The 13,750-nt window shown below is 35.2% G+C and overlaps 1 pseudogene; it reads right to left on the bottom strand.

Annotated features, from left to right (window-relative positions):
* Positions 1-10,521: 10,521 nt before the first annotated feature.
* LOC126610849 (protein transport protein SFT2-like) lies at positions 10,522-13,334 on the bottom strand (annotated as a pseudogene).
* Between the last annotated feature and the right edge of the window lie 416 nt (positions 13,335-13,750).

The following is a 13,750-nucleotide window of genomic DNA, read 5'->3' as shown; positions in this document are numbered from 1 at the left end:
CACAAAATTATATTTTTTTGGACAACATTACCCCTCTTCTTTTTCATTAATTACATTGTCTACCTCCCTTTCTCTCCCATAACCTCCCTCTCTTCTACCTCATCTCTCCTGAAGCCTCATCTTTCTCCACCACAAACCCAGCAACCCAACTGCTAACCCAATCCCAGCAAACCCATCTGAACCCAACCATGGCTGCACCTTCTTCTTCGGCGCCGTCACCATAGCCAAGCCGACAACGACGATGACAACGCTGCACGGAGGATGATGACGACGCTGCAGGGAGGGCGATGACGAAGCTGCAGAAATTAATTAAAATGAATTTGCAGATCCGACGAAACCTCTGTAAATTTTTTTTTTTAAAAATGATTTGGGATTTTTCTGTGTTTGATTTGAAGAGAAAGAATCTGGAACCCTAACACCTCTATTTCCAAAATTTCTGCGTTTTTTATCTTGTAATTGTTTGGGGAAATGATTGGTTGCTGAGAAAACGAAGGAAAACGAAACTAAATTGTCTTTTGTTGATGAATTATTCCCCTGCAAATTTGGATTTGATTTGTTTTGTGAGAGTAGAAATTGATAGTGGCATTTTGTTTTTCTTTCCATGCTTGTTGAGATGCGATTCAGGTTGATCCGGAGTCTCATGATCCAGTTGTTCATGTTAATGGCGTGAACTACTTGTTTATACAGCATAACAATGTTTACTTGATGACTGCGTCCGGGCAGAACTGCAATGTTGCTAGTCTTCTCTTCTGTCTACACCGAATAGTCGATGTAAGCTCCATCAAGTTGAGAACTGCAGCCATTAAGTTCATACTCGCACTCAGCAATTGTACAATTTTTTTTATTCTCCAAAACACAACAATTTACCGTAGCATGGTAATGTAGAGCAATTCCATTTACATTTTTAACTATCTACCTTTCTCTTTTATATGTTGGTATCAGCTAGCTACTCGTACTTACCCACGCATAAACACTGTACAATCCTTTCATTTTCTTTGTTTGAATATATCCCATCCCGTCCCGTCCCATGCATAAACAATGTATGAAACAACTGACGGAATAAGGCTAAGTTAATCATTTAATCTTTTGGTTCTGTTCCATCATGCGCTTACCAAACGCAAAACGGAACAATCGTCTCGTTCTGTCCTGTGCGTACCAAACATAACACGGAACCTTCATTCCGTTCCGTTTCATCCCGTCCCGTCCTGTCCCTTCCCATTCCGTTTCGTCCCGTCAGCGTAGCAAACGGTACCTAAATGATCAAGCGACGGAGGCTGACGGTGCTCAACCCCGCCGAGCGTAATGTGTCATGCCCCGCCCCGAAATATTTATTATCGGGAGTTAATCATATTTGTGATAGGCCCAAGTTAAACTCTTATTAAATTAACTATCCATTCATCACAAATGTGTTTTTAGATTTCTAAATCATCCTCAAAAACTTTCACTACTCAAAACCCATAAGTACTTACCAAAAATGTATGATTTAAATCTCATATAGTTTTTTTTTTTTTTTTGCCAAAAAAATCTCATATAGTTCACCAACATTTCTTTCCCTCAAACTGACAGTTATATTATTTTGTTTCCTCTTTTGAGGTATTTGTTTTCATCCATATATTCAGGTATTAATTAGTTCGATAAAAACAGACATGCTTTTAGTGGGACTGATACAGTTAAAGAGTAAAATATGCACATGACTCTTATTAAAAGATAAAAACTTGAGCGTAGCCAATGATGTATTCCGCTCTTTTTATCTCGCTCATCACACTTAAGTGAGATGAAAAGAGCGCGTATTCTGGTTATATTTACGAATCTCCCGTTATTCAATGACACTGTTCAGAGTCTTCAGACTATGATAGCTTAGTGACCAAAACCAACTTGATGTATTTAGATTTGGAATTGTTAATCAAGAGGACAACATCTTTCTTAAATAAGCCAGGTCCCAAAATTTGTGGTCCAGAAATTTTAATTTTAGTGGTCAGCAACAATTGCTGAGCCAGCCATATCTAATTTGCTAGCTTGCTCAAACAGCAATTTTGTGGTGATTGAAGGAGCTGATAAGTACAATGTTCCTAGTCAATTGAGGAAACACGTTCTGGTTGGAATTAATAACTTCATCAAGTAGCAACAGACTTCAACAAAGTCTCAAGTGGTTAAAAACATGTACTAATGTATTTGAGGTCTTGTCACTTGTTTTCGATTTTACTCTCTTAATATCGGTTATATCAAAAGAAAAGAAGGGAATATTAAACAAGATTAGGGAAGGTCAAGTGAGTTCAATGTTTAAAATATGCAAATTTATGGAAATATCAATGAATATATCGATATCGGTTGTTTTCGACGAAAATTATAAAAATTTGCAATCGGGTGGATATATATAACCATTCAAATTCAACGAAATTTTCTATAAAAAAAAAATTAAAAAGTTTGAAATGTTCAATGGGTTTAGGAAAAATTTCTATAGTGAATCATCGATATTCATTGATTTTTTTTATCTTGCCGATATAGAGTGAAGTTTGCATTTCACCCCCCCTTTTCATATCGATCCTTGATTTTTTGGATATTTCGACGGAAATATCGATAATTTCGTAGATATTTTAAACATTGACTCAATTTTTGTTAAAATTTCATTTATTTAGTTATAATTTAGCCCCATGTTTTTTGTTAAACTAATGACTTCATCAAATATGTAAACTCATATCTTTGATAGAAGATGCATGGCCTGCATATATTGCAGCAGACTTGTGGTAAATGACTGCAACTGGGTTTTGGTGGAAATATTGAACATGATTAGAAAAGGTCAATTGGGTTTTGGATAAATAAGAAATAAAACAAAAAGAAAGCAAATTTTTATTTAGTTAATGCAAATTTACTTGAATTTCAGGGATCTGGACAGATCATTCAGCAGAAACAGCATGGGAATGTATAGTAACTTTGTAAAAGCACGTTGAATGGTGAAGTGCACATGGAATATTGAGGAATATGTGAAAATTAAAATAGTTCTTTTTAACTATTTTAATAAGCTGCAGATCTGGTCATGTTGTCGGGGTCTTTGATGTGAAGTATATTATAAGAAAACAAAGAAAGGAATGCTGGCCTCATTTGGAAGTAACAAAGTCGCATCAATTCAGAGTTTTAAAGTAATTAATTAGTATTTATTCACAAATCAAACCCAAATTACCCACACAAAGCAAAGCTAATGTTGCATTATTGCTTACGGCACCCATTGGAGTTTATAATTAGTGCCTTGTTTAATTTCTTGGGATGAATGGGGTGGTGGTAACATGCTTCCTTTGTCTCTCTTTTCATATATATATAACTAAGTTATTGTGCATTTTTTTTTTTTTTTTTTATGATAGTGGCCACCCAGTCGTAGAAAAAGATTAATATTTGTGTGTAGATGTGATTTCAGTATATTTATGCTACAAAAAGTTTTATTGCAATATTTTCATGTTTAACAAAAAAAATGATGAAGAATTGAACTTGTTAAAGAATATTGATCAACGGGGTCAGTCTTTTCAACTGTAAATTCGGATTTAAATTCCATAACAACAAATTGTTAAGCTGAACTCTTATGTTAGGACTTTCATAAATTACTTTTATCACTAAATTCTCTCTTTAAAATGACAGAAACATGAGAATATATAATGCTATAGTTTAAGAATGCATAACTCGTTTGGAAGTGCTTTTAAAATGACTGTAAGCGCTTTTAAAAAAAAATGTTTTTGCGTTTCAAAACACTCAAAGTGCTTCCTGTAAGAAGTTCACTTGCGTATACTAAGGATTGGTTTCAAAAATATTTTCACCAAGAGTGTTTTCATTCATTTTAAAAACAATTCCAAACCAGCCAGTAACTAATATTAATGGTTTGTAGCCAATCATACATGGGCCATATAAATATTTACTGATATAGACCCTTCAAAGGTTGGACAACTTTTAGAACAAATACCTCTTCATTTGATTAGAGATCTCCTTACCACATTTCAACTGTAAATTGTCATTCACTTTCTATAAGTTATTGTACACCTTACGTTACATGAAACGAAAATCATCCATGATATAATATTATGGTCCCCATGTGTGCTTCACTTGTAGGAAGATGAGAAACTTCCAGTTTCTCTCCTTTTATGTTTAACTCATCAAAAGCAACATATATGAACATCTTGTGCACATTAAGGCCATGTCTGATGGGTACTTGTACATGCATAGAATTAGTATATATGTTGAGGGTATGAAACTCATGTCCGGAAGTAAAGCCTCACATTACTGAGATACTGTCATATCGTATAAACAATCCATATGTTATCATACATAGGCTTTAATTACCTCTCGTAATGTATAGTATCAGTAAATATTTATAACAAGCAAACTAGTTATATCACGTTTATGTATTAATAGTAATCACTACAAAGTGGTCTAGTGGTTGGGGACGAATTTTAAACTCGTATTCTACACGGCACATTATGGGTTCGATTCTTAACACTAGTGAATCACATGATAGTGACTATGAGAAAATCAAAATGTTTTTGTGAGTCTTTCCACTGTAGCACAATAGTTTCTCCTCCACCAAGTAACTATATGTGTGAACTTACATAATTTATGACGTGAATACAAGTTACCGATAAAAAGGAAAAGGAAAAGTTAGGAAAGAAACATTTGGTAGTAAAAACGTCTAAAAAGGGAAAGAGATATATTTGTATATGAGCCAAAGTCGGCGAAAAGGGACACTAACAAGTAACATCAAAAGAAGGGAGAGGAGGACATCGTCGAATGTTTTTAGGCAAGAAAGCCAATAACTAAATGGTCCCTCCATCGACCCCACTTTTAATTGTGAAATTTTCTTTGTGAAAAGCAGATCATAAAGGCTTCCTATCTAGGGTTGAAATAAAGGATTATTTTGTAGGATATAAAAATTTTATAAAGTGCACAGAATTTGAGAATTGTCAAGATGCTCATAAAGAGGATCCGGGGTTAATGGCAAAAAATATAAAAGTGCACATGACTTGACCTGCTGGTTTAAGATAATGCACTATCTAGGAATATAGTGCTACTGGCTGCTGCATGCATGGTGCAAACATGTAGAAGAAGAAAAATGAAAGTTTATATTTGTGTTCTATACTTTTCGTCTAGTTTATGGACATCGTGCTTTCTGGTTTTTTTAGTGCCATGTTAGTAGGTTACAACCTCCCTGAGTGCAATTTATTTATTTGTTTTGTCATTTCTGGGTTTGGCATGAGAGCTGCACATGGGAGAGAGAGGTGATTGTTTGTTTATATATGAAGCTTTCCATATGGCATTGTACACACACATGTATAGAACCAGCTTCTTATAGTGAATTACGTCTACTGTGTACGGTGACGTGTGGGTAATACACAATCACATTTCGGACAATAGGAAAATGTTATCGACATCGATCTCGCTCTATAAATAATGGAGCGGGATCCCTCTTAAAAATAAGCTCATCATTTATATATAATCAGCTTTATATCGAAAATTATGCTCCACTGTGTACAGTGCTATGTAGGTAATACACAATCATATTTCGGACAATAAGAAAATGTTATGGATCTCGCCCTACAAATAGTGGAGCGGAATCCCTCTTAAAAATTGGCTCATAGTTTTATATTCGAGTAATGCTAGAGAGACTAAATTTTGTAAACTAAAGGAAATATAAGTCGATGATTGGCTTACTATTTAAGCATTGATAGACGTGCTCATCTGTATTTGTGACACATCATTTAGTTTACAATTTTAATCTCCAAATTTAATCTACCTAACATCACTCTATATTTTCCAAACCTTTAGCAAACCAAGAAAATGAACATGCATATAAATTGGCTTCCCATCCTTCATCCTTGTGCTGAATTGCTGATCGAGAATATCAGTGCATATGATTGATAGTGAGAGAAATTTTCTTTGAAATTGCACAAGTGGACCCTAGAGGGCCTAGACCTTTTGTCATCGGCTCTTGGCACGCGTCTTCAGGTTTGGAAAATTTGTAAGAACCCTATTTTTTTCAGTCTCAGAATAACAATAAAGTCTATTATTGATCCAACGAGATCTGTCATAGGTGATCTCTTAAGAAAGTTAAAATTGCACCACAAAACTAATTATCAATATGTGAAGTAGTTTTCATGTAAGTCAATGTAAGACATTCCTTCTATCAATGCGAGATTCAATCTCGATAATCTCTATCTCTACAAACTATAATTTCTAAAGACCGTCTAAAACAATAGGAATTTTCTTTATAAAATTATTACACCATGCACGCTATTATATATAGATATATAGATGTACAGTTCTTAACTTTTATTAAATAATGTCTACGATTGATCAAAAAGATTTTCCATAGATCTCATCTATTAAATCTATACTGTCTACAGCCGTCTAAAAGGAGAAAAATATTGATAAGATTAGAATACAATATGTTATCATGCTGACTTAATAAGTCTAATCATTTGGAAAAAGAAAAAGTAATTTAATTTGTACTTCTCAATGATGAGAAATTTTTGTAATATGTCTAATCCAATTCTTCCCTAAGAACCCTCGCTAAGCTTGTCTTTATTTTTCTCAAATTAAATTCTCCCTTAAGAACCCTCTCTAAACTTGTTTATTTTTCTAAAAATAGTGCTACCACGTTCTTGGAGGAATCACTATTATGCTCAATTTGATCACCAGAGACCATGTTTTCTTTATAAATATCTCCTCCTCCGTAATGTTTTATTGAGCAAATGTAGAGAGAGCGCTGGTGTCATTGCTTCAAGTGGTGGCGATAGTTCTCACGATTTAGGATTGGGTTGTTTTAGGGGTTTTGTTTTCTGGGGTATTTGGGCTCAGTTTGAGATGAAATTAAATTTTGGTGATATAAGATTTTTAGTTGTGTGACATTTGTTCAGTGTAGTTTGTGTAGTTTTTATTATATGTTTGACAATTCCAATATAATGTTAGAGTTTATGTAATGAAATTAGTTTCATTGAATAACAAAAAGAAAAAAAATAATCCTAAGGTTTGTTTGGTATCTTACAAAATAATATTCATAATTTTAAAAATATTTCTTACAAAAACTTGTTTGAGATGAGACAAAATTGTTTTAAGTGCTAACAATTTTTTAAAAAATCCGCCAGCAACTACCCAATTTCCTCATTTCTACTAGTGGCCCAAGGCAGAGAACATAGAGAGAGAGAGAGAGAGTACAGAAGGTTGAACGAGAGGGAGAAACAGAGAACGGCGAGAGGCAAAGAGAGGGGTTCGAGAGAGAGAAGAGATCGGGGAGAGAGAGAAAGAAAGATAAAGAGATAAAACAGAGAAAAGCGAAAGAGAGGGGTGAGAGAAGACAATGTAGAGAGATGAGAGGGAGAAATTTTTTATTGTGACGGGATATAGGTGGTACACCACGTGTTTTTATATAAGTGGTAGGAAATTTTATTTTTTAAGTTATTAACTTTTTAACACACATATCTCATCATTTGTATAATGACACGTGGTGTACCACTTATGTACCGGTTGGTCACACTGAAAAATCTATCAAAAAACAGATCCAAAAAAGGAGAAAATGTTCATTGTGACCAGAATACGGATGGTACACCACGTGTTTTTATATAAGTTGTGGAAAATTTTATCTTTTAAGTTATTAACTTTTAACACACATATATCATCATTTGTATAGTAACACGTGCCGTATCACCTCATGTTTCGGTCACACGGAAAAATCTCTCCCAAAAAAGAGGAGCTAAGAGCAAGTTTATTTTTTAAAAATTTTTAAAGCAAACTTTTTATGTTTTCATGAAATAAGTTATATTTCAAGTTGTTTTTGAGTTCATATTTTTCAAATAATCCTACCAAATAAGAATTTTAGACTTGAGACTCAAAAATTATTTTTGAGATAAAAAAAATTGAATTCAAGTGAAATATCAAACAGACCCTTAATTACTTTGTTTTTCACAAACTTTGGCTTTCAACAGTCAAACAATTGGAATTTGGAGTGCATAATTGAGGTTGCACTTATACACTGATAAAATTGACTCAATCCAAGCATCTAACCGTGTTTGGTCACTTTTAATTGCGATCTAATCTACCATCCAACCTCAACTATGATCATTGCTAGCTTTAGTAATCGGCTTATGATGGACCAATTGTCTCCTCATTTATCCTCTTTACCTACTCAGATTAGGTACCCAAGAAATATGGGAACTTTAACGAACTGTTCACTTTAACGAAAAATCATATTTTTACACTAAAAAGTCAATCCTGGTACTATTCACTTTACCCTTTATTTTTTCATTATCGTTAAAACTCAAAGTTTTCAAGCCCTTTTCATTAGTTTTCCTAAGAAATATTGAAACGGATTAATTGAAGAAAGTTGAGGTGTCATCATAAAATTAATTGGTAGTTTGGTCCCTCACCGATGTGGAACTTTGTGCTCACGTTCTCACACGTCCTCTTATGTGTGGTGAATTTTCAATTCTAGGGTGAGTCGAGCACATGTGGTCGTTGAGCTTCACATACAGGACAACCTGCTCTGATACCATGAAGAAAGTTGAGGTTCCAATATAAAACTAATTGGCACTATGAAGCGTGCATCAACCTCTTATAAGTCCTTGCATAGTTTGTCTCTCGCCCATGTTGGACTTTGTCCTCACATTCTCAAATTAATTAACCCATCATTGGAACACTAACTTGGCCTAATTAGCCTTTTGTGTTTGCCTTGATATATTTGTGATGATACCATTTTATCTTTAAACCCATCACACTTTGCCTCTTTGTTTTTAGCTTTGTGTTTACTTGGTGGAGAAGATGGCCCTTCTCGTTTCTCAATAATTTTTTTCAATACAAAAAACAAAGGCTTTAACATATACAATGCATCTTCTTGCATAATCTCCATATCAAAGGTCAAATCCTTGTCCCAAGTTACATTTTTCTGTCACCATCTTTCCTTGATTCCTGGATTTGGGTGTTTGAACACTTTTTTTAAAACCATTTTTTAACCATAACTTTTAATTACATTAAAAGAGGGACGATGGGTGTTAGGCAGATGATTATTGCTTATAAAACTTGTTTCTGTACCTAAAGCACCACTTGTAGCAATCCTAAACCACCCCTTAACGGTCAAAATTTGTGTGGCGAGGGCCCGAATGCGTTCAGCTTTTATATCTTTAGAATTTGATGGTCCAATGAAACTATGTATACAATATTTATGGATCAAATTTCTTACGATGACAAATCTCACGTATGATTTAGCTTTTGTAAGCACGTAATTCCATATCATTACAAGTACTGCTATAAAAATTGATTTTTTAATCAAATTTTGTTCACCAAATGATGTGTAACTATGTTATTTCTTCAAACCTAATGTGTACAAAAACATTGTCTGATGAATAGACTTGGAAGAAAAACTATGTATTATTAATTTCAATTTATAAGAGATGCGTAAGCAATTTGATCACATGATATTACTCAAATGGATGAGAAAATGACCTTTCGAGGATTTATAGTTGTACAGTTAATGCTAGGAAGACCATCTATTTAAACCTTATTTTATAAACCATATAACGTAGTTGTTGATGATCAGACGATCACTTAAGTGTTAACTACTTGCTTATTTTCGACTAATGACTCATTATATGGTTTGTAAATTTCGTCTAATCTATGTTCGGGCCTAAAAAACAGACCTTGAAACCCAAAGAAAAACGGCGATGTCATGTTGTCCACGGGAGGGGGAGCCTCTCAACAAATCTCAAATGTGGTTTCCAAGACGCTTGCATCTTTTTCAAGCATATACAGGAGTTTTGAAAGTGTTTTTTATTTGTTGATGACGCGACATATCTAAACAACTTACTCCGTCATAGATACGTAGCTTTATAAGAACTCTGGCGTGTCGTACTCGTTAACTAAACAGTTTGTGTCATGTCAAATCCGTTATTTTAACGGGTTCTTAATAGATAACTTGATAACCACATAATATATTACGGGTCGTGTCATTTTATGTCGGGTTAAAAGGTTATGCAAAAAATTGTCGTGTTTAATGCCTAAATCTGACAAACGATATCTTATCGGGTTCTTAAATGATGACCTGATAATGTTTGACATGTTAACGGATGACCTAATAATGACCCGACTCGTCAAGTTTAACATGAAGCCAGTTATTTTCGTGTAGTTTCCTATCGGTTTAATAGGTCTTGCAAGAAATTGCCAAACCTAGTTTTCTAGCACAGCCTAGTCCAACCCTTCTCTACATTCCCTTTGATGGATGTGGCCCATGTGGGTTAAATTAGTTGGCCAAGGCAATGTTCCATTTGCACCATGATGGCATCCCGTCTAGAGTAGTTTAGAATATCGCTTGTCAAAGGAAAAAAGCCCCATTATCACTTAAACAATCACAAGCCGCATTTCCAGTTTTCTAGCACCGACATCTGAGAAAATTTCAAGGTTCTAAAAAGGAATATGCCAAGAGTATTTCTTGCTAAAAAATTTCAGATGTCAAACATCAGGCTGCAGTTATATGTGCAAGACACTCGAACAAAACAATAGCAAATTGAAGATCTTCAATCGGACACAGACTTAACTCCGCTTATGATACATCGAAGCTCACATGAAAACAAATAATAAATAGCAGAGCCTGTTTTCTCAGTTAGAATTTCACCATTCAGCATACAACAAAATCTTCCCTCCGAGGCTTCATCACGCAAGACATTGTTTCGGTTTTCATTTATACCTTGCGGGACACGCATTGCAGTTTTCTCTTCGAATTGATCTAAAATCGATGTTTAACAAAGAATTAAACTCTGAAATTTTTACATGATAGCTTCCACTCAAGAATATGCCGCAGGCCATACTAGACTGACCAAAAATCGTAAGTAAGAAATATACAAGGCAACAAAGAGGTCAGAGTCACCACCCAAAGCATCTCATTACGGAAGACTTAAGATAGGAACTCAAACCCGCAGATCCACCAGGAAAGTACGAAACAGCATAGTAAGCAAGTGCCAGAACCTGAAAGTTTTCATTTGCACACAAGTTCAGTGTCTGATAGGACAATTAACACTCTTTGTTAATTATCATATTTGAAAACAAATATCCAGGCAAGTAAGACATGTCGAAACAGATTTAAAAAGCAGAATCATCAGCCAGGTGGAAAAAGAATCAAATAGTAAATCGTAACGATGGAAAAGAATTAGATACCTGTAACACAGAGAAGAAAACAGAGAGAATGTAATTGTGGAGCACCATGGATACATATATGGTACCCACCATACTGCCTAAAAATCCAACAGTAAACGGAAGTCTCTGCATATATCGTGGGAAAAAAAAGTACATCATCAGACAAGTAAATTAGGTGTGGGACAGGTTACAAAGACAACTGAATAGGTACATATGCGATCGAGTTACCTCTTTTGAAGACATGTGAGCAAGCTGATTCTTTGGACCTTTGAGTGCAAAGAAGGATGCCATAATAAAGGCACACCCAAGCGTAAAGCAGATAGCAAACTTCTGAGGCATCAACACCATGACAGGAAGGAACGTGGTAAATGCGATAAAAACAAAGAACACCCCAGTTGCTAGAAACAAGCCAAAATACATGAGAGCTTTTCCTGAAGGGACATTACTAGTAGCAGACTGGAGGCTCCCAGGTATATCTCTCACTGCTTTGGAAACCCTGTACAGGAACCGAAAAAATCAAACAAAGACTGCAGCAATTCTTAGATAAAATAAAAACCCAGAAAACAAATCAATATTAACTTTCATCTCAAACTTGGTCCACTCAGCGGGTGTAGGCAAACTATACAAAACTAGGGTACTGGGTGAATGATATGTTTCAGGCAAAGAAAGGGAGTGAATTTCTATTTAAAACTGAATAACCACTTTCGATATTTGCAATCAGAAAAATCATTCCATAGAACAACAGAACGACAAGAAAAAGCAATATGCGTTCCCTGCGCCCCCCACTCCTCCTCTTCTTTCCCTAACTTCTGATTTATGTCGATATGCCACATTACTAGGATAACCTTTCTGCCCATCATGAAGGAACAACACAACTATTGAAACAACTGTTGGATTTTAGTCTTGCTTAGAGTTATTTGTGAATTGTGAAATTTAAGAACTTCAGATCTACTACTAAAAAACCATTGTGCATTTCGCAGCTTTTTTCTAATCATATGAAGCTGAGACACACATATTCAGTTTACGCATTCTACTAACTTAAATACACTCTGCTATGAGCTAATTCTCATTTCGTAAATACCTCGGCCAGGACCCTCCACTAATCCTATAACTCATATAGCTTGGAAGCTCTTCGTTTAACTATAGTCCAATCATACAGTCAGGACGCAGAAGGAAATTCATAGACCCTCAATCAGCATATGAAACATCATAACCAGTATGATGCACTCAATCAAATACTAATCACAGATCCAAGCACAGAAATCAGATGCCCATCATCACATTACATACCTAATCCCTATTGCAAATTTTACGAAACAGGTCAAGAAATTAGCTTATTCTACAGACTCAACAGCTCCTAAACCCCTAAAAACCAAAATCTCCATATCAGATTCACCTCAACATTTTGTCATTTACACAAACATAAACATAAACAGCCCCATACAAAATTCACCAAAAATATACACAAAAATCATTAATCCAAAATCAGATTCACTTATTTATACAAAAAATATCCAAAACCCATGATCAAGTTCACCTAAATATGCACTAAATCGAGAACCCAATTATCAGATCACTTAAAAACACAGAAATTAAAAAACTCACTACCCAAATCTCCAACAAATAACTGCACGGTAACTAAAATGCTGAGTTAACTAAGCAAAAAACTATGATCAGATACGAACGTACACGCTGAAAGTTCCGGAAACGGTGTCGTTAGCAGAACGGACCGCAGATTCGAGATCGAATCCAAGTCCCCAAGAGGAGCTCTCGTCCGTAGACTGTGAAGCGGCCTAGGAGTTCCAATCCGCTAACAAGGACGACGACGACGGCTTCTGCGAGTCATCGACGCCGCTGCCTGTCTGCGAAAACCATTCCTGCGCCATATTCTGCATTGTGAAGAAGCTTCGCCGGGGAATTGGAAAATCACCGACTTTGAGCTTTCGGGGAATTTAGAATTGGAGAATGGAATGGAAAAGCACGTTTCTTTTTTTCGAGTTTCCTTGTCGAAACTTGTTTTCGGTGGATAGAAAAACGGCGGTTTGGTGGTTTCCCGGGATAATTGTCGCCGTGGAGGCTTAGGAATGAAGCATAAGGCTAGCGGTGGGCGTGGGTTGGTTTGTGTCTGCTTGGAGCCAAAATGGAAACCAAACCAACTTAAGTTGGTTGGGTCAAAATTGCAAATCAAAATCAACTAAATTAGGTTTAAGATCGATCACGTCGGGTAATCGAGTCGAGAGTGATGGGTTGATTTGGGTCAGTTCTCGATTTGTGTGAAGACGAAAATACGTAACAAATTTTTCTCTCAAAAGCTACCCAATGTAGAACTAATATGAGTGATTGCTAAGCAGCCCAAAAGTTTTGAGAACTGATTTATATTACTACATAGAGACTTTTAAACTAATCACGTTTTGTTTTCAGGTGATGAAACATGGTAACTTGCAAATAACTAATCATTTATATTATTACACATATAAATTATAATTAAAAAATTAAATTAAATATATATGGATCGGTTCAATTAAATACACTCTAGAAATTTTAAAAACCAATTACCAAACCGATTATGATCGGTGTGATGCAATTTAACCATCAT

This window comes from Malus sylvestris, chromosome 17 (genome assembly GCF_916048215.2).
Source record: "Malus sylvestris chromosome 17, drMalSylv7.2, whole genome shotgun sequence".
Lineage (NCBI taxonomy): Eukaryota > Viridiplantae > Streptophyta > Magnoliopsida > Rosales > Rosaceae > Malus > Malus sylvestris.
This window is presented reverse-complemented; position numbering and strand designations above follow the sequence as displayed.